Here is a 17,228-nt window from a genome sequence, read left to right as displayed (position 1 = left end):
AAAATTTACGAAAAAATTGCAGAAATCTTTTGCTTTTTAATAAGCTTTTCGGATATCTTTTGATTTAGGTCACCATTTGGACATAACAAATCGATTCAAAATGAAAAAAAATTACCAAAATTTACATATTTACAAAATTCAAAAAAGAATAGCCTATCACAACTTTCTTTCTTTTCGACATAATTGATCAAAAACTTCCAAATTTTACACCTTACTAGTTATGCTACAAAATGTTTATGAAGAAAGCCAAAACATTTTTTTTAAATAACTTTTGATAAAACCTTTTTAATAACGAAGTAGCATATATTACACTTTTGGCTATTTGGACATTCTAAAAATTTTCAAAATTTATGATTCTTACTCTTCGGAATCAACCTTTCCACTATATGTTGTGTATTGTTTAAATGTATGTCTGGTGGATTCGCCGCAGATTGCGTAGTCTATCTACTGACAAACCAGCGTGCGGACTGGGCTACTCGACTGCCGTCATGACTGGGTAGATAGCGGGGTGTATACGATACTATATTTGAGTCCATAGCTTAGACAGTATCGTAGTTCTGAAGTTGCCCAGCCACCCGTCTTTATTTTTTTTTTTACGCACCGGCCCTTGGAATTTCGTAAGCTTAGTCCTTGGGTGTTGCAGGCGTCTTGTTCCCGGCTCATAGTAGTCTGGCTGCAATGCAAGGTATGACGGTTTTGCCAGTTTTTAAAATACTTTTTTTGCTAATTATTGTTCTGGATGATAGTCCCAAATATATACAAATGAAGTTGGTGGCTGTTAGCATGATTGAGGGTTAGTTACTTAGGTCAGTCATTTGCATATTTGAGATGTCGTATGAGGCTGCAACCATTTATATCGGCCCTGGCTAATTTTGAGATTTACAAAGCAAAGCTTATAAAGGAGTCAATTGACAATTAAATCAAAAATGTTGGAAATAATTTTGCATAGATTTGGACCAAAAGTTGACCAATTTGAAATTTGACTCCTGCTGGGAAGAATAACACTCATGCCAAAACCATCTAAACCTGATAATAGAACAATGTTTTGCAGCTGGACTATGGCACCTACCTTGTAGTTGGTTGTCGGGCTTACAATTGTGACTTGATCTAAACATCTAACATTAAGGCTTCTAAGGTTGCAAAAAACAGATGTTCTTCTATTTCAATTTCAAACAAATTATAGATTGTAAAAAAGGTACCGGCCGAAAGAAACCAGTAAATGGTCACCTTTTGTTTACATCTAGTCACAATTAACCAGAGGGTGCTATATATGTTTGAACAAACAAACAAACATAAAAGACAAGACACCTGCATTTGTTTTTAAATCCAAGCATTATTCTTTCATTTTGGCCCCCACATATCTGGAGCTTTGTTTTTCCAGGCAGAAGCAAATTCATTAATCCACTATGCAGCTTAAACGCAATGGCCTAACAACTTCAAACGTGGTACGGTGATAGGGTATGGTGACCTCATGTACTGTATAGTTTTGTGTCACATTGTTTGCATATTTCTGAATACTAATGAGCTCATTTGCATTTTTGGCATACATTGTCATCCACTCTGCAGCTTAAACGCAATCACTAGTCAACTTCAAACTTGGTACGGTGATAGGATATGGTGGCCTGATCATTTTATTTGCATATTTATGAATATTAATTAGCTCATTTGTATATTTTGCCTACATTTCCATTAATCCAGCTCATTAGCATATTTTGCCTACATTGTCATTAATCCACTCTGCAGCTCAAACGCAATCACTGATCAACTTCAAACTTGGTACGGTGATATAGGATGGTGGCCTAATGTCAGGGTTTGCAGGTTTTTGCCACAGGTGAAAAATATAAGCAATTAAAGAGTTTCCAAAACAACAGGAAACAAAAGGAAACTTGGCTATATCTCAAAATCGATATTTCCGAGTTCCGACTGATTTTGCTTGATCGCATCACAAATGTGACAATGCATCAAGTTAACAGTTTTCATTGAATGTGGAAAATAATACCATGTTAATTTACATAGTCAGACTATGTTAAAATGGAATCAAAGTATATACATGATATGATATAACATGAACTTTTCTTGTATTTCAGTAACACCAAACTATTTTATGAGCTGCCGTGAGATGTACATGGGATGGCGTATATACGGTAGGGTGATCTAGTTGACAATTTTCTTCGAAATAGTATTGGACTGCTTGGGTTGCATCTGGTGTCTAAATCTGAGAAGCTCAAGAAAATGATGTTTGAGAAGGATCCTTTACAGATGTGCGCCCACAAACATGGTCATCATCATCCTTCAGCTGTGGAGCAGGTGACCACAAGATTTATCCATACGCATCAATCAGTGGCAAATACAGCTATTTGTTCAGCATGGTAAGTGGACCCTCACTGGAAGCCCCACTTTTGAGAAATTGTCATGATTTTCATTACAGCTTTAATCCAATTTTGACATATTTGTATTTTGGCCACCCCACATTTTGATGGTTACCCCACATTTTCGGTTGTCCAAAGGAAAAGACATCACAAGTAAGCGGTCAGTCAGTGCGTCCATCTGTTCGTCAGTGTGTGTTGGTTCAAATTTGGTCTCATGAACACGTACAGTTGAATCCTATTGCAAACATTATTATGTTTTGATGAATCAATAAGTGTGTAAAATATTGGATCCAACCCATAATAATGATAAAATTGGATGCTTTACGCCCAATATTTATTGGTCTCGACTATGTCTTGTCCAATATTTTAAAACTCATAGCTCAACCAATAAATATTGGCTCAATCGATCCAATGTTATATCAAACTTAGGTCATAGCTACACTATGGGATCCTTCATGTAGTAGTGGTGTTCAAGGCATATACAGAGGTCAAAGGTCATTTGCGGTCAACTTATCTGGGACTGCCATCCCTATTTTTGTAATTTGTAATAACAAAGTGGAAAAATTTCAGCTAGATTTTCTTTTTCTTTACAATAATTTTGCAGGTTGCCTGTGATGAGAAGGGCACCAAATGCTATACAGGTTTATGCATTGTGACTGAAGCTGCACAATAAGCCATTGTGAAAGTGACAGTCTGACTGGCATGTTGTTGGACAGAAAGAAAGTAAGTTTATAAATGTAAAACTAGCTTTTTGCATGTATATGTAAAGCAGTATGTTGTGATGGAACAGCAGGATAACGGAATGCATTGCCTTTGGAGATTTATATTACAGAAGGCTGGGAAGGGCGCTATAACCTCATTTTAGGCCCTTAAATGCTCATTAAAAAAAGAACTGCATTGAATTGTTTAACAAAATTTGCATCAAATATTGTAGTTAAATATAGCTAAAACAAAAAATGTCCTAACCTTAGTGGTTATGAAACAAAGGTGTTTCGGACAAAATTCTGAATACTTCATAATATAATTACTCTGAATTTACTCTAAATTGGTGAGAACAAATGTGGCAGTACCTATATGATCTGTATTAAAAAAACTAACCCAAAACATGTTTTATTTAGGTATAATGTTATAATTTCATTCAAACTGAGCCACATTTGGTCTTTGTAATTTTTTTCATTGTCATATAATAAGAGGACATGCTAATTTTTTTCTTATAGGACAAAATTCTGAAAACAATATGATAATTTACTCTGAATTGGTGAGAAGAAATGTGGCAGTGCCTGTATAATCTGTATTAATAAATAAAACTGACCGACATTTGGTCTTTCTAATATTGCATGACACATATAAGAATATTAATTGAGACAAACATGGTTTTGATGTCTTCTCCTGTAGATATGACAGTATCACTCACCCAACAGCCAATGCAAGCAAGGCTATATCAGGACCAGCCGTCACTGCTGCTGAGGCCGCCACCATCGCTGCAGCACACAGCACGCTGGATTAAAGTATGCTGCTGCAGCCTGTAACACCTAGAACCTGCCTCAACTGGGTGCATCAGGTGCGCCTCAGGTAAGTAGGAATGGTGACTTACCACTGGGTTATTCCTGTTTAAATCCATACACTCCCTCAGAAAAACATGGTCTTAACCTCCCACAAGACGATGTGTAGATATTAAATGGAGTCACCCATTTAGATAACCCCATTTAAAATTCCATGTGTGTAAGATTAAAGTCATGGCATATGGGTATATGGATTTCAGCATATAGCCTAATGGTGTACTCAACCTTGATTTGTTTATTTTTGCTGGAGAGATTGTCATTATAGGCTGGAGTCCATATAGACTGGAGTCAAGCAGGCAATGTTTCTTCTCTCCACCAATTTCTGGAAAACATGTGTAAGAGACTAGAACAATCTGCATTTTCTGTATGACAAGGCATTATATGTAGATTCCCGCTATATTTTCTAATTAGTGCCCCCCCCCCTTGTGTAGATAAGCCTACCTGCAATCCACACATGATTGGTAATTGCGAAAATGTCATACCCTTGGGGGTGTTTATGAGTGTGTAAAATTATTATCAATGTTTATGGTATAACTTTTGAACCTTGTAGTAGTGAAACAAATAACAAGTAAAGCATATAGCAGTTGAATTCTCTTTTTGTATGAATATTTCCAGACTATTGCCCATACTTCCCTGCCCCTTTAACTTTTTTATGACCTGCTCATCATGACAGATGGAAAAAGCCTTTTGCCAACCAGAGGAATCAATTTTTATAAAACTGTATTGGCACTGTTTGCAAATGTCACATGAGAGTTTGAGACTATTGCTGAGAATGTGTGATTTGTTCAGAGACCCCAATATAGGAACCAGTGAGATAATTGTGTAAAATCTCTTTGAATAAATCCACTAGCAAACAATCTCACTCTTATTTGATTATATCACCAGGATCCATCCAAGTGTCCGACCACCATCAGGAGCCACCGACCACTCACATGTTGACCCAGGCCAGTCAGAATGAACAGAAGCAGATGCTCGGATAGTACTTCTACTCCATCATCCATGGGATGCACAGACACCTGTCCAGCAAAATCAAAGGCATGTTGCTAGAGATTGACAATGCCCGCCGAGTTGATTCACATGTTAGAATCCAGCGACTCACTTAACGCAAAGGTAAGGGTGAATTCCTTGGCTAGCTTGTAGAATAATACAGTGTACTTTTGCAGCGAATGTCATTTAAGTCCTGTGTTAAATCTTGTTCCGTAAAGGCCCATTCAGTGACCCCAGAGTAAGTGTGAAAAGATAAGACACAAAATTTCGCACGACCATGTGAAGGCACATATGTCACTGCCACACTCGCAGAAGATGTAGTCATCATCTACACATGTTGTATTTCACTAGCCCGTTTTGACCAATGTATTGTCCAGTTTTATGCAGACTTGTGTTTAAAAAGCCTTTTTATCAAAAGAGTTTGATTTCCTGTGACAGTTCAATTTGCATTTTGGTGACTTAGTTTTTCCAACAGCTACCAACCCAGCTTTCCAGATGATGACAGCAGGTTGTCAACAATATGCCAACCCACATAGTACAGCTCCTACTGCTGCTCCAGTGCACACCAAACACCCATCAAGAAATGTTCCACCAGTCCAGTTGGCTCCTGATGCCCAGATAATGGCCAGTAAGTAGAGCGAAAGTACTTGGAATTTTAAGAACAAGAGGCTTGTGTCTAATTGTATACCCAAAAGTGTCTTCACTGTCATTAATAAGGGGACATACTATTTTATTTCATATCCACATATGTTTCAGATGGACATTTTATTTTTGAAAAGAACATACATGCAATATTTCAGTATAGCCCCTCTAAAGAAAACTAGTGCATTGCATACATACTGCTCAATTAGCATTTTGTGCAAATTTTATTACACAATTTGACACAATTTTATTAACATGTAAAGTGTATGGGGATTAATATTGGAGAAGGCTGGAAAGGGCGCTATAGCCTCACTTTAGGCACTTAAATGCTCATAAAAAAGAACCGCACCGAATTGTGTAACAAAATTTGCATCGAATGCTAATTGATCAAGTACAAATATAGTTAAATAGTTCTGGATATTATTAATAAATAAAATTGACCGACATTTGGTCTTGGTAATATTGCATGACACATAAAAGAATATTAATTGAGACAAACATGGTTTTCATGTCTTCTCCTGTAGGTATAACAGCATCACTCACCCAACAGCCAATGCAAGCAAGGCTATATCAGGACCAGCCGTCACTGCTGCTGCGGCCGCTGCCATCACTGCAGCACAGAGCCAGCACGTTGGATTAAAGTATGCTGCTGCAGCCCGTATAACACCCAGAACCTGCCTCAATGGGTGCATCAGGTGTGCCTCATTATTTTGGGCTTATAATTGTCTGAAATATAAAATTTTCATTTTCAGTCAGAACAAAAACAAACAGCAGCGATTTCAAGTCAACAAAATCCGAGCAAGGCCTAAATGCAAAAGATTGTTATTCATATTTCACTATGTTGATTACAGGAGATATAGCGTGCAGAACTGCTATCACCAAAAACGTTTTCTTCTCTAATGACCATATTCCTTTATTTGTTACCACCAAGAATCAAGAAGCTCTAAAACTGATTTATTTTCAGTGTTCAATATTTAATGTGCAATAAGTTCAACAATGAAAAATAAGAGAAACATAAAAAGTAATAAAGAAAAAATTCAAAACAAAGGTGCTTGTGTTCAACTTTCGTTGTGCAATATTTTGGTGGTTAGCCACTCTTGACATCCCTGTCATCTTGCGCATATAAGTTAAGTTGCTTTTAAAATACGGAATTGAAACTTATCAAACAGTGACAAGAGGGATGAATAAATAATATAACTTTTTATGGGACACCTTGTACTATATAATAATACCTCAATTTCCAGTATGGCTGGAAAGTACAAAATGAATTTATGACATGATCTAGGCATACAAATGAGATAATAAAATAAATTTTCTGTGAAGCAGCTTAATTAGATGTCAAAAGCTGAAAATTGAGCTTTATCATGCTAGTTATCATGGTGATCCCATACAGTTACATAATGTTGTGAACAAAGAACAAAGAAGGTATGCGAGGTCTAGTGCGCACGAAAGGACACAGACTAGAATGGTAAATGACACTAGCATGATAAAGGAATACAATAATACTAAGTTCAGGTATGAATGAGCATATCTAATGAGTACGCAGATCAAGCGAAGTAAATTCATGGTATATCATCATCATCAGTCAGCTGCGGAGCAGGCGACTACAAGCTTTCTCCAACTAATGCGATCTTGGGCAAGCGAAACAATTTTGTTTGGCTGCAGCATCCCTTCAGTATCTCCCAGGAGGTGCTGGACATACTGTAAGTACAGTGTGTGCGGTCGTCCCGGTTTCCTCTTCCCATGTGGTGGAATATAAAGCGCATATTCTTTCACAGGCTCGCCATCTTCAAGACGCAGTATATGGCCGAGAAATTTGAGTTGATGAATCTTGACTCTGGCAACCAGTGGAGTGGTGTTGGTCAGGTTGTAGATGGTTTCGTTTGGAATCCGATCCACACGCTTGATGTTTAACATGACTCTGTAGCAAGATGTTGCAAATGCATTGATCTTGTTTTCCATGTCCTTGGTAATTACCCATGACTCGCACCCGTACAGAAAGACAGTAACACACGTTGTCTGAAACAGCTTGATTTTTGTTTCGATTGGCAGGGACGGGCTTCTCCAAAGGCGTTCCAGTTTCCAGAAAGCTGCCCAGGCTAGTGCTTTTCTTCTTTTTAGGTCTCCAACACTAGAGCCCATCTTGGAACCCAAATACCTGAAGTCTGTGACATGGTTGATGGTACTACCATAGACTTCAAGTGCTGGTTGGGCGTTACAGTTTGCAGTCATATATTCTGTCTTAGGTACACTGATTTGGTATATACATCACCATAAAAATGTGATACAAACATAATTGGTGTAGATTTAAAAAAACATGATTAGCATGACTATAGAATGGTAAATGACACTAGCATGATAAAGGAATACAATAATACTAAGTTCAGGTATGAATGAGCATATCTAATGAGTACGCAGATCAAGCGAAGTAAATTCATGGTATACATCACCATAAAAATGTGATACAAACATAATGGGTGTAGATTAAAAAATGATTAGCATAAACTAGTACCATCAATATGATTAAGTAGGTATATGGGGTATATTATTATAACATACTAGCTAATATAATATACTAGCTAATCTTTGCAATAAAGCAAAATTATATGATACATTACTTACAAATTTCCTGTAATACTTAGTTTCACTTGTCATGGCTAGTTAGATTAAAACTATTAATACACTTTTGAATTATTTGAAATTACAGGTTTAATTTCCTCAGGCAGGCAATCCCAGTATTGATGAAGATGACAATCCATAAAAAGATGACAAAGATGACTGGCTTGATATGGCAGAGGATGATGCATCAGTGAACAGCATTCAACAACTGGCCAATGCGTGTTCTTGCTATAGCACTCTACATGCGGTTAACCAATAGATACACTCAAGGTACACTCTAAGGTATACAAAAATGTTCATAGAAGATGTTGTTGTGGAAAACAAACAAGTTGTTTAATTGTGTACTCATAACTAAGCCAATGATGCATGTTCTTTACAAGCTCTTTTTTTATGTGTGCAATAATTATGAACCCTGGGGAGGGTAAAATTGGGGGGGGGGAATCTTTTGGCAGGCCGAGAGGGGTTTCTGGCAGGGATATGGGGGAGCCTTTGCATCGGGGCTTGAAATTGGAATTCCAATTTCCTTTCTCACAAAGTAAGGGCTAAGAGTAAAGTTGTACAAAATTTGGGAGTGGCCTTCTCTCCTTTCTCCTTTTCCTTGCTATTTTTTTTCCATTTCTTGCTTTGTTTATCAAAGCTATCTCGTCCATCATTGTAGCTAGAAATATACTGATAAAAAATAATACATTAATATTGCTTTTTTCTTTTCAATCTTTCATTTAGGGCCTACAGGCATTTTTCCACACCTATTGCTGAGGCATCAAAGTAAAGGAGTTTGCTACACACCTCATAACAGTATTGAAAGCTCTGATCTCCCAAGGAGCATGATAGTCCCACTGCTCTCACTTTACTATATAAATGGACAAAACAGGATGAGGTAAAAAGCATAATCATTTGTCTTAAATTTTGCAGACCAAATGCTTGCAGAAATATTACCAGGGAAATGATATTACTAATCTTTCTTTGGTTTTGATTCAAAGTATTTCAGTCAATTTGAAGATGAACAAACACAAGGGTGTTCATCTGTAAATAGGAATCTCCTGATATGACTTTCCAGACAAAACTTTAAAATGGGAAACTTTAAATTCAAGAAATACATTTGAAAAGGCTTAAAAAGCGAAGAATTGCTTAATTTTTAGTAGTAACAATTTGCTTAATGTTTAGTCGTAATATATGCCTGGACATTGGATTGTATCAAAAATGAGTAGTATCTGGCTTTGACTGAGCTTTCCAAATGTTTTGGGCTAGGGTGATCTAGTTGGCATTTTATCTATGAAATCTTATAGGACTCTATGGGTTTTCTATGCATCAGATGTCTAAACTAACTTCTAGACAATATCATCCCCTGAAGTTCCGGTCCATGAGAGTATCTTCAAATGTGTACAAATACAGTTTCTTTCTAAATACCATATCAGTGTGGAATAACCTCCCATCATCTGTTCTAGAGTCTGGTAGCATTCAATACTTCAAAACTGCACTATGTAATAATGTAATGTAACTTAATGTTTAATCTGTATTCACATATAAATATTTGTGTTTTCATCATAGGCCATATTTCTTAATTAGATGTCGCAATTTTTATTGAGTATTTGTTTAGATTAGATTTAGATTCTCCTGACCCTTATCTTGCAGAAAGTGTATGCTTTAAAGTGCTGGGAGGCTTAACAGTTTATGGGGAAGTAACCAGATGTGCCTTTGATTTGATATGACTTTGGTTGGGCTGCATGACTGATGTTGAACCATGTCATTCCAATAAATCTAATAAGATTTTTAAAGTTGAATGAAAACATATATTCAAATGGTAAAACCTTTGACAATTGCTTTTTGTCAAAAATGAGCAGCAGGTCTTAAATAAATTTTAATGTTCTTTTCTATGTAGACTGTGGAGGTACATGGGGAAACTTTGCACTGAGAATAGCTATTGATGGAAGAGGAGCTATGATTCCACCTGGAAAAGAGGTGAAGCAGGAGAGTTGGACCGGTGGTGGTGACAGACTTTGATTTTGCTGATGCTGAGGAAAACAACAAGCGCAAGAACTGCTTCAAAGAGTTGATACTTCAGCTGCAAAAGTGGGCCTGAAGATATATGGAAGTAAAACAATAGTTCATGTCTTACAATAACAAGAGAGAAAGCATCACAACAAATGACGGTGTAGTACTAAAGGTGGTCGATGATTTCAAATACCTAGGCGCAAGTAACATATGACAAATGCAGACCTATTGGAGATCTTCCAAAGATAAGCCACAAGATCAGGGAAAGAAAAATCCGGTTTGCTGGCCATTGTTCTAGAAGTCGGGAGCCTGCATCAAAAATGGTTCGATGGATACCCAAGCATGGGAGGCGGAAACCTGGAAGACCCACTCTTAACCTATGTAGACATTCTGAAAGATGACACTCTGAAAGATGACACTCGATTGGAAGCAGCAGAATTCAGGACAGCAAAGCCATCACAGTTTGACACCACTCGAAAATAAGTCAAGTAAGTAAGTCAAGTGGAAGATATTTCCAAAATCTTTCACAGGAGGTTTGGATTTTAAATGTAATAACAACACTTGTACGAGACAAATTAGCAAATGATTGGCATGGCTGTGACGCTTCAAAAAATGATCATTTTCATTTGCATTACATAGGACCCATTCCATGTCAACTCCAGGGATGTGCACCGCAGCTCCTCTTCAATTTTTTTCTTTTTCTGTGTGGTGGTAGATATTAATGAGAAAGTAAAATCCCTAAAATTTGAGCTTCGTACTCTATTTCGTTTTCCCGTGGCATCAATTTGAAATTTAGGGGTTTCATGCAAAAAAAATGTAAAGCTTGATCGAGACGTTTGGAGGTCCATAAATGTATAAAGGAACCATTTACAACTTTGAAAAGTATGTATCCTGGGAAACTTATTTGTGTAGAATTCAAATCTGGCATCAGAAAACTTGTAACTCCTTTAATTTAAAAGATATAGGGCCCTCAAAATGCAACTTCGTCCATCCAGGACCAACTTTGGGGGGTCAGAACTCCAAAAGTAAAAATAATTTTACTGTCCATTTTTTTGCCAGTCAGAGCCCTTTGGTGGGACATTACTCTTATCTAATATTGAGCATATTAGAATACTTTTAGCTGAGATATTACCCATGCAAAACCACAATTGTACATTTTTTGTACATTTTGACCCCCCTGAAAACCAATGTCAGACAATTTGAACCACCATCAACTTCAGGTATGTTTAAAATATGTCCTTGGACACCCTTTCTGAGAGATATTGGCTAGGGGTCTCGATGGCTTCAACACATTAGTTGGTTAGCCTACTCCATAGAGTTGTACACATTTTTGATTTGCATGTATAAACTTAAATTGTAAAGTGATGAGAATGAAAACGTAAATAGAGTACGTAAGCTCAAATTTTAGGGATTTTACTTTCTCATTAATATCTACCACCACACAGAAAAAGAAAAAAATTGAAGAGGTGCTGCGGTACACATCCCTGGAGTTGACATGGAATGGGTCATAGAGAATTGCACGGAAAACCTCAAATTTGAGAAATGAAATTGCGCAGGGAAAGGAAAATTTCGTGGTGAATGAATAGCAAGTTTTGCACATAGCTTCCTCATCCATGGAGAAAGCCTGTATGCACCTCGAGCAAACTTTGGAATGTTTACATATTTACATACTCAGTGGCAACAACACATAATTATATTGGAATCATCAGCCTGTCTTGTATTAAATGTACTTCTACTATGGCTACTGACAAGCTTTGTATTTTTTTGCCTTGCAGCATTCTTTCTACCCGAGAAATTTCATAGGTTCTGGATCGAAGAACTGCAACTGCAACATTGGCATCTTTCTGTTAGGCGGTATCCATTAACCTTGATCATTTGTTTAAATGATTTGTGGAATTCCTGGTGAGATAGTCTTTGCAACTTTTTCAATTCAGGCTTTTTAGGCTTAGAATCTATAAGATTCTTTCCTATTTTTTTGTGTCAAAGTGGAAGATTTCGGAAATATCTTCCACAAGGGGAGTATGAATTTCAAATGCCAGAAACATGTAGATTATCAGCTCTATTTGAAACTCATCCTCCTTCAGTGGAAGATTAAGGTTAAATCTTTCTCACAGGGTGTATGGAATCCAAATGGAGCTCCTGCCGAATGTGTTCATTCCATTTGAAATTCATATCCCCTGTGGTAGATATTTGCAAAATCTAACACAGGGGTGGTGTGGATTTGGATAAAGGTTGCTTTCCAAGTGACTAACATGCAAACCATACCTAATACATTCTAAATCATTCCATCCAAACTAAAATCAGAACACTGTACTTTGATACAATTCTAATTTGTTGAAATATCCAACAAATCAGTTAATGAGGCAAGTGATAATTTATAAATTAGAAAGAGAAACACAATATCTTCCACAGTCCCTTTAAATAAAAAACAAAACCAACAAGAATCATGCAGTTGTTTTTCAAGTCCAAGCAATATTTTAATATTTACTTTCTATTTTTCAATACAAAAAAAAACATTTGTAAATAAAGTGAAAAAATGCAGTAATGCAGTAATGCATCGAGCTAGTGATATGTGTAATTTGTCATTGCTATCAGCAGTAGATAGCAAAAAATACTGAAAATTATACCATGTCAATTAGCTGTTTGCAAAGTCAAAATAGTTTTAAAATGGAAACAAAGCAGTCTTATTATAGCAATCAGGGATGCAACTTATGCAGGAGCGGGGAGCACCGCTCCTAGGAAATGAGAGTCAAAATTGAGGAAATAATGCCTTGAGCAGACAAAGAGAGTGAGGGGAAAAAGAGGAAGGGAGAAGAAAAAGAAAGGAGGGGAAGGGAAAGGGGAAAAAGAGGAAAGGGGAAGAAAAGGGAGAGGAGTGAGGAAGAAGTTAACATAGAGGGAAACAGATTTCATCAAAAGATAACAAGTTAATAGTCAACAAGTTGAACGGCCGTGAGGCAGTGAAGCTACTGAATGGAAGAGAGTAAACCTAATAAGACAATTGTTGTGCAAAATTTTGAGGAATTCACATGATTGTTCAAGAAATAAGAGCCTTAAAGGAGGAAGGTGTTGTGTTAGAAATGGGTAGCAATGCATTTGAGGAAATTTTCAACTCATCACGAAGACTAGGTATTCAATGTAATTCAAGAGGAAAAAAAAGAGGTTGCGTGAAGGCAGGTGGAAATAGAGCACCTATCTGAGGAAATGTATATATGTATAGACCACTTGACATCAATGTTTATCAACAAAGGCGAGGGATTGGTCTTTCGATATGCTCGAACGAACCGCTTCACTGTTCAATGGCTTTCTTGTACTATATGAAATGTGGTGGGAGATTTAAAATACACATGCCCTGAGCAAACTGCGATGCGCACGCATACTGCAGGGCAAAGAACAATGGAAAGTGCCATAATGCGTGCGCATACTGCCGGGCAATGACGTCACATGTCAAGTGGTCTATACAACACGGCAATTAGGATTAGGCCTATATGGAAATATTGTAGTCATTAATGAATTCAGTGTATCAATACTAAAAAAATTAGAAGTGTCAGTCAGTGAGGAGAAAACGACTTGGAAAATCTTTAGGAAATATATATAACAACTTGTCGGCAAGTGGATGAGTGTGTCCTACTGACCAGCACGATTTGAAGGAATTTAAAAGAAACAGATTAAAGGGAAGCAATCAATAAAAATTGATTGTGGAAGAGAATTGATAAGCAAAGTTATTAGAACTGCTAGTTGCAGGCATAGGCATAGATCTCGGGGGATAACCCCCCCCCCCCATATTTTGCCAGGGGGGATGGTCCGTACAATCATCCCCCCCCCATTTGACGCCTGTGTGTGGGTTTCTGTCCAAATTAACCTCATAATGGCAATTAAGCTCCCAAAGTGACGATTTTTTTTTACGTTTCGCACGAATTTATTACACTTTTGCACCATATTTCACCAGCTTAGCTTCAATATGGCAAAATTATTCGCACGCTTCACGCGAATTTGTAACTTTAACTTCTGTCACCAAAAGGTGCTAGATTCATTTATACTTCAAGAAATTTTTTCCAACCCCATCCCCCCATGTCAAAAAGAAATCTGTGCCACTGGTTGCAGGACTTTGATGGACAGTATTTTCATAACAGTGTTCAGAATAACTCGACTCTGATTAACTGAATCTACAGAGAACTCACTTTACACAAGATTTTGCTCACCGAATGCAACTGGCTGATAGATTCCCGAGATGGTGGACTGAAGAGTAGTGACAAAATACAAATTTCCATGACTTTGTCAACAAGTCTATCAAACTAAGATCAGATGTGCTTTCTGACATCAAATATGGGAAGAAGTGCTTGTGGCAATGGAGCAATGCCCTGCAGGGGAAGAGTGTCCTTGACAAATATGAAAGAGATATGTGCTCACTCTGACAAAAAATGAAAAAGAAATGGGGGGGAGGAAAAAAAGGGGAAAAGAGCCTGTGTCCAACCAAAATTCACCCCAATTATGTGCCAAATAAGTGTAAAATACTGAATTTTTGCGCGCTACGCGCACACATCGTCCCAATAAAAAGCTTAAGACTTATAGAGTCAGTAAGAGTCTCTCTGAACAAAATTCTATTTGCCATTGTCATCTTTCAAAGCATAGAATGAAGCTATTATATGTCTGGTTATGATTGAGGAAATCTTGAGCCAAAAACCCTTGCTCCTGAGGAAGAAATCACAATTTGCACCCCTGATAGCAATAAGTATCCAAATTTATGACATATGATACAAAATAAAAATTGCTGATGTCTGCACACTTGTAAACTGGAATATCCTGATACCTTCCAAGTAAACATAATTAAATGGAAAAGGTGACATGATTCTAAAAGCAATGCATTACAAAAGGCTAAAAGACAAAATATTTGGGCTTGATTTTAATTTTAATTTTAATCCTTAAACAAATGTTAACAGGATCTGACTTTTCATAATGGTGTGACCAAGCTTTTAAAATGTGTTTTTTTCAGAGATGTGTGGCCTTTTTTCAGCAGTTTTCTGCAAAATTGTCGGGACCTTCTCTATAATGCATAAGGTGTCTTCATCTGACCTTTATCATTGCAGAAAGTGAAATGTTCCAAAGTGCTGAGAAGCTAAGTCGGTCATTGTATGGGTTATTTGAGCAATGCACAAGGTTATACATGAAGATATTAAACAATACGAAATAAAAAGGTGAGACTGCATGGGGAAAATGCAAATATGTAGGCACTCATTTGGATACATCAGATGATATAAAGAGGAGAAAGAGACTGGCCATAGCAGCAAATCACAAACTAATTTTTTAATTTAAAGAAAATATCAATAGTCATGAAAACATGTGTCTTCTCAGCTTTCAAATGAAGCAGTTCTCTTTATAATAGTGAGCTATGACACTAAACCAGTAAGCAAAACAAGAACACCAAGGTGATTTGAACATCAAATGAAACTATCCGAAGAAACACCAGCAAAACAACTTAAGAAAAAAATTGAGTTGTCGCTGACCAAAATTAATTTGATTCATATGGTTGTGTGCTTAAATGCAACTTGTAACTTCAATTTTATACCACATTTGCTACCAGAAGTTCAAAATTGACAAAGATTGATACCCTTGATACCTTCCAAGCAAACAAGAATATATATATATATATATATATATATGGCCTTGATTATCAATCCTTATACAAATATAAAAATTTGACTAAGCTTTTAAAATGTGTTTTATTTCAGAGATGCCTGGCTTATAGGGTGATCTACATTGTAGTCAGCAATTTTCTGCAAACTTCTAGGTTTTTCTATCTTGCATAAGGTGCCTTAATCATTGCAAAAAGTGGAAAGTTCTGAAGTGCTGAGAAGCTCTGAAGTTAATCAGTGTACGAGTTGTCAGTGCACAAGGTTGAACAATACAAAATAAAAAGGAATGGTAAGACTGCATGGAAAAATGCAAATATTTAGGCACTCATCTGGACACATCAGATGATATAAAAAGGAGAAAGAGACCAAGGTGGTTGGAACGTCTAATGAGACTACCCAAAAGATCAAGTCAAATCAAGTTTTGATTGACCAAAACTAACTTGGATCAAACAAAATGTCCAGCATAAAGAAATGAATATATAGCAGGCGACTTTCAAACAATCCAGCAGGTCTGACATACTGTAGAATACATTCTGCATGCTTTGTGAGATTTAAATGTACCAAACATGGGTACAATGTTTGACATTGTGAATTGGACCATGTGTTAAACAAAACAGACCACCAATAATTTATTTTTACCCTCAATAAAGAGAGATTACTATAATTTGTATTATTTATGAGCAAGTTTATTCTGAAGAGTCTTAAGGGAACTTAGAACCTGTGAACTGTTTATATGTAAGCTGATCACAATACAGATTTGTCAGCAACTCATCACTTCCATTTTATTTCCTGACATTCTCATCATTGTGCTTTGATCAAGTCTTCAACAACTTTATCTATACCTTTGTACAGGAGCCAAGGTGACTGTGAATCCAGTCCAGTAGTGTATAAGCAAACACAATGTTAATCATACGCATTATGCACGAGTGCGTAAAATTTGTCATTCCTGGAACTTTAGAGTTACATTACCGCTTTATGATGTAGTTTTATTGCCAATATCAACAAAGAAATCGGCGATTGTAAGGTTGAGTGGCAATGACAAGCTGGCATTCCGAATGAAAGAATCATGTGAATTAAACAATCTTTAGCTTGTTTTAGTTGTTGAAAGGGATTCAATCATGTTTAAACGTTGTTTATCACAGATTAACAACGTATGTCTGTGTGGCTTACTTCGAGCTAAAGCTGCCCCCACTAAGTAAAACCACGCTTTCGACACAGACGCATCATTGTTAATCGGTGTTGAACAACAGTGAAACATGATTGAATACAGCTTTAAATATATAGTAAACTAGAATTGTTATTTTTAAAAGCATTTTAGTATTATTTAAAGAAGTAGTTTGGAACATATTTTTGTTACTTCCTACAACTTACATTAAAGCCATAATGTACAATCTTTTAAAATGAATTCTGCTAATTTTTTTTCA

The 17,228-nt window shown here is 36.7% G+C and overlaps 1 long non-coding RNA gene across 2 annotated transcripts; it reads left to right on the top strand.

Annotated features, from left to right (window-relative positions):
- The first annotated feature begins 1,418 nt into the window (after positions 1-1,418).
- Positions 1,419-16,998, top strand: LOC140135526 (uncharacterized). Of its 2 annotated transcripts, XR_011856532.1 has the most exons (13): positions 1,419-2,369; positions 2,974-3,092; positions 3,765-3,941; positions 4,817-5,041; positions 5,382-5,546; positions 6,085-6,255; positions 7,613-7,806; positions 8,268-8,461; positions 8,903-9,056; positions 10,059-10,659; positions 11,947-12,073; positions 15,165-15,366; positions 15,901-16,998. It is a non-coding gene; the product is annotated as an uncharacterized lncRNA (long non-coding RNA). The 2 variants fall into 2 exon arrangements; XR_011856531.1 differs by lacking the exon at positions 7,613-7,806 and having other exon boundaries at positions 8,268-8,449.
- The last annotated feature ends 230 nt before the right edge of the window (positions 16,999-17,228 follow it).

Source organism: Amphiura filiformis, chromosome 16 (genome assembly GCF_039555335.1).
Source record: "Amphiura filiformis chromosome 16, Afil_fr2py, whole genome shotgun sequence".
Taxonomy (NCBI): Eukaryota; Metazoa; Echinodermata; class Ophiuroidea; order Amphilepidida; family Amphiuridae; genus Amphiura; species Amphiura filiformis.
Note: the sequence above shows the minus strand (reverse complement) of the source record. Positions and strands in the feature narration are given on the sequence as shown.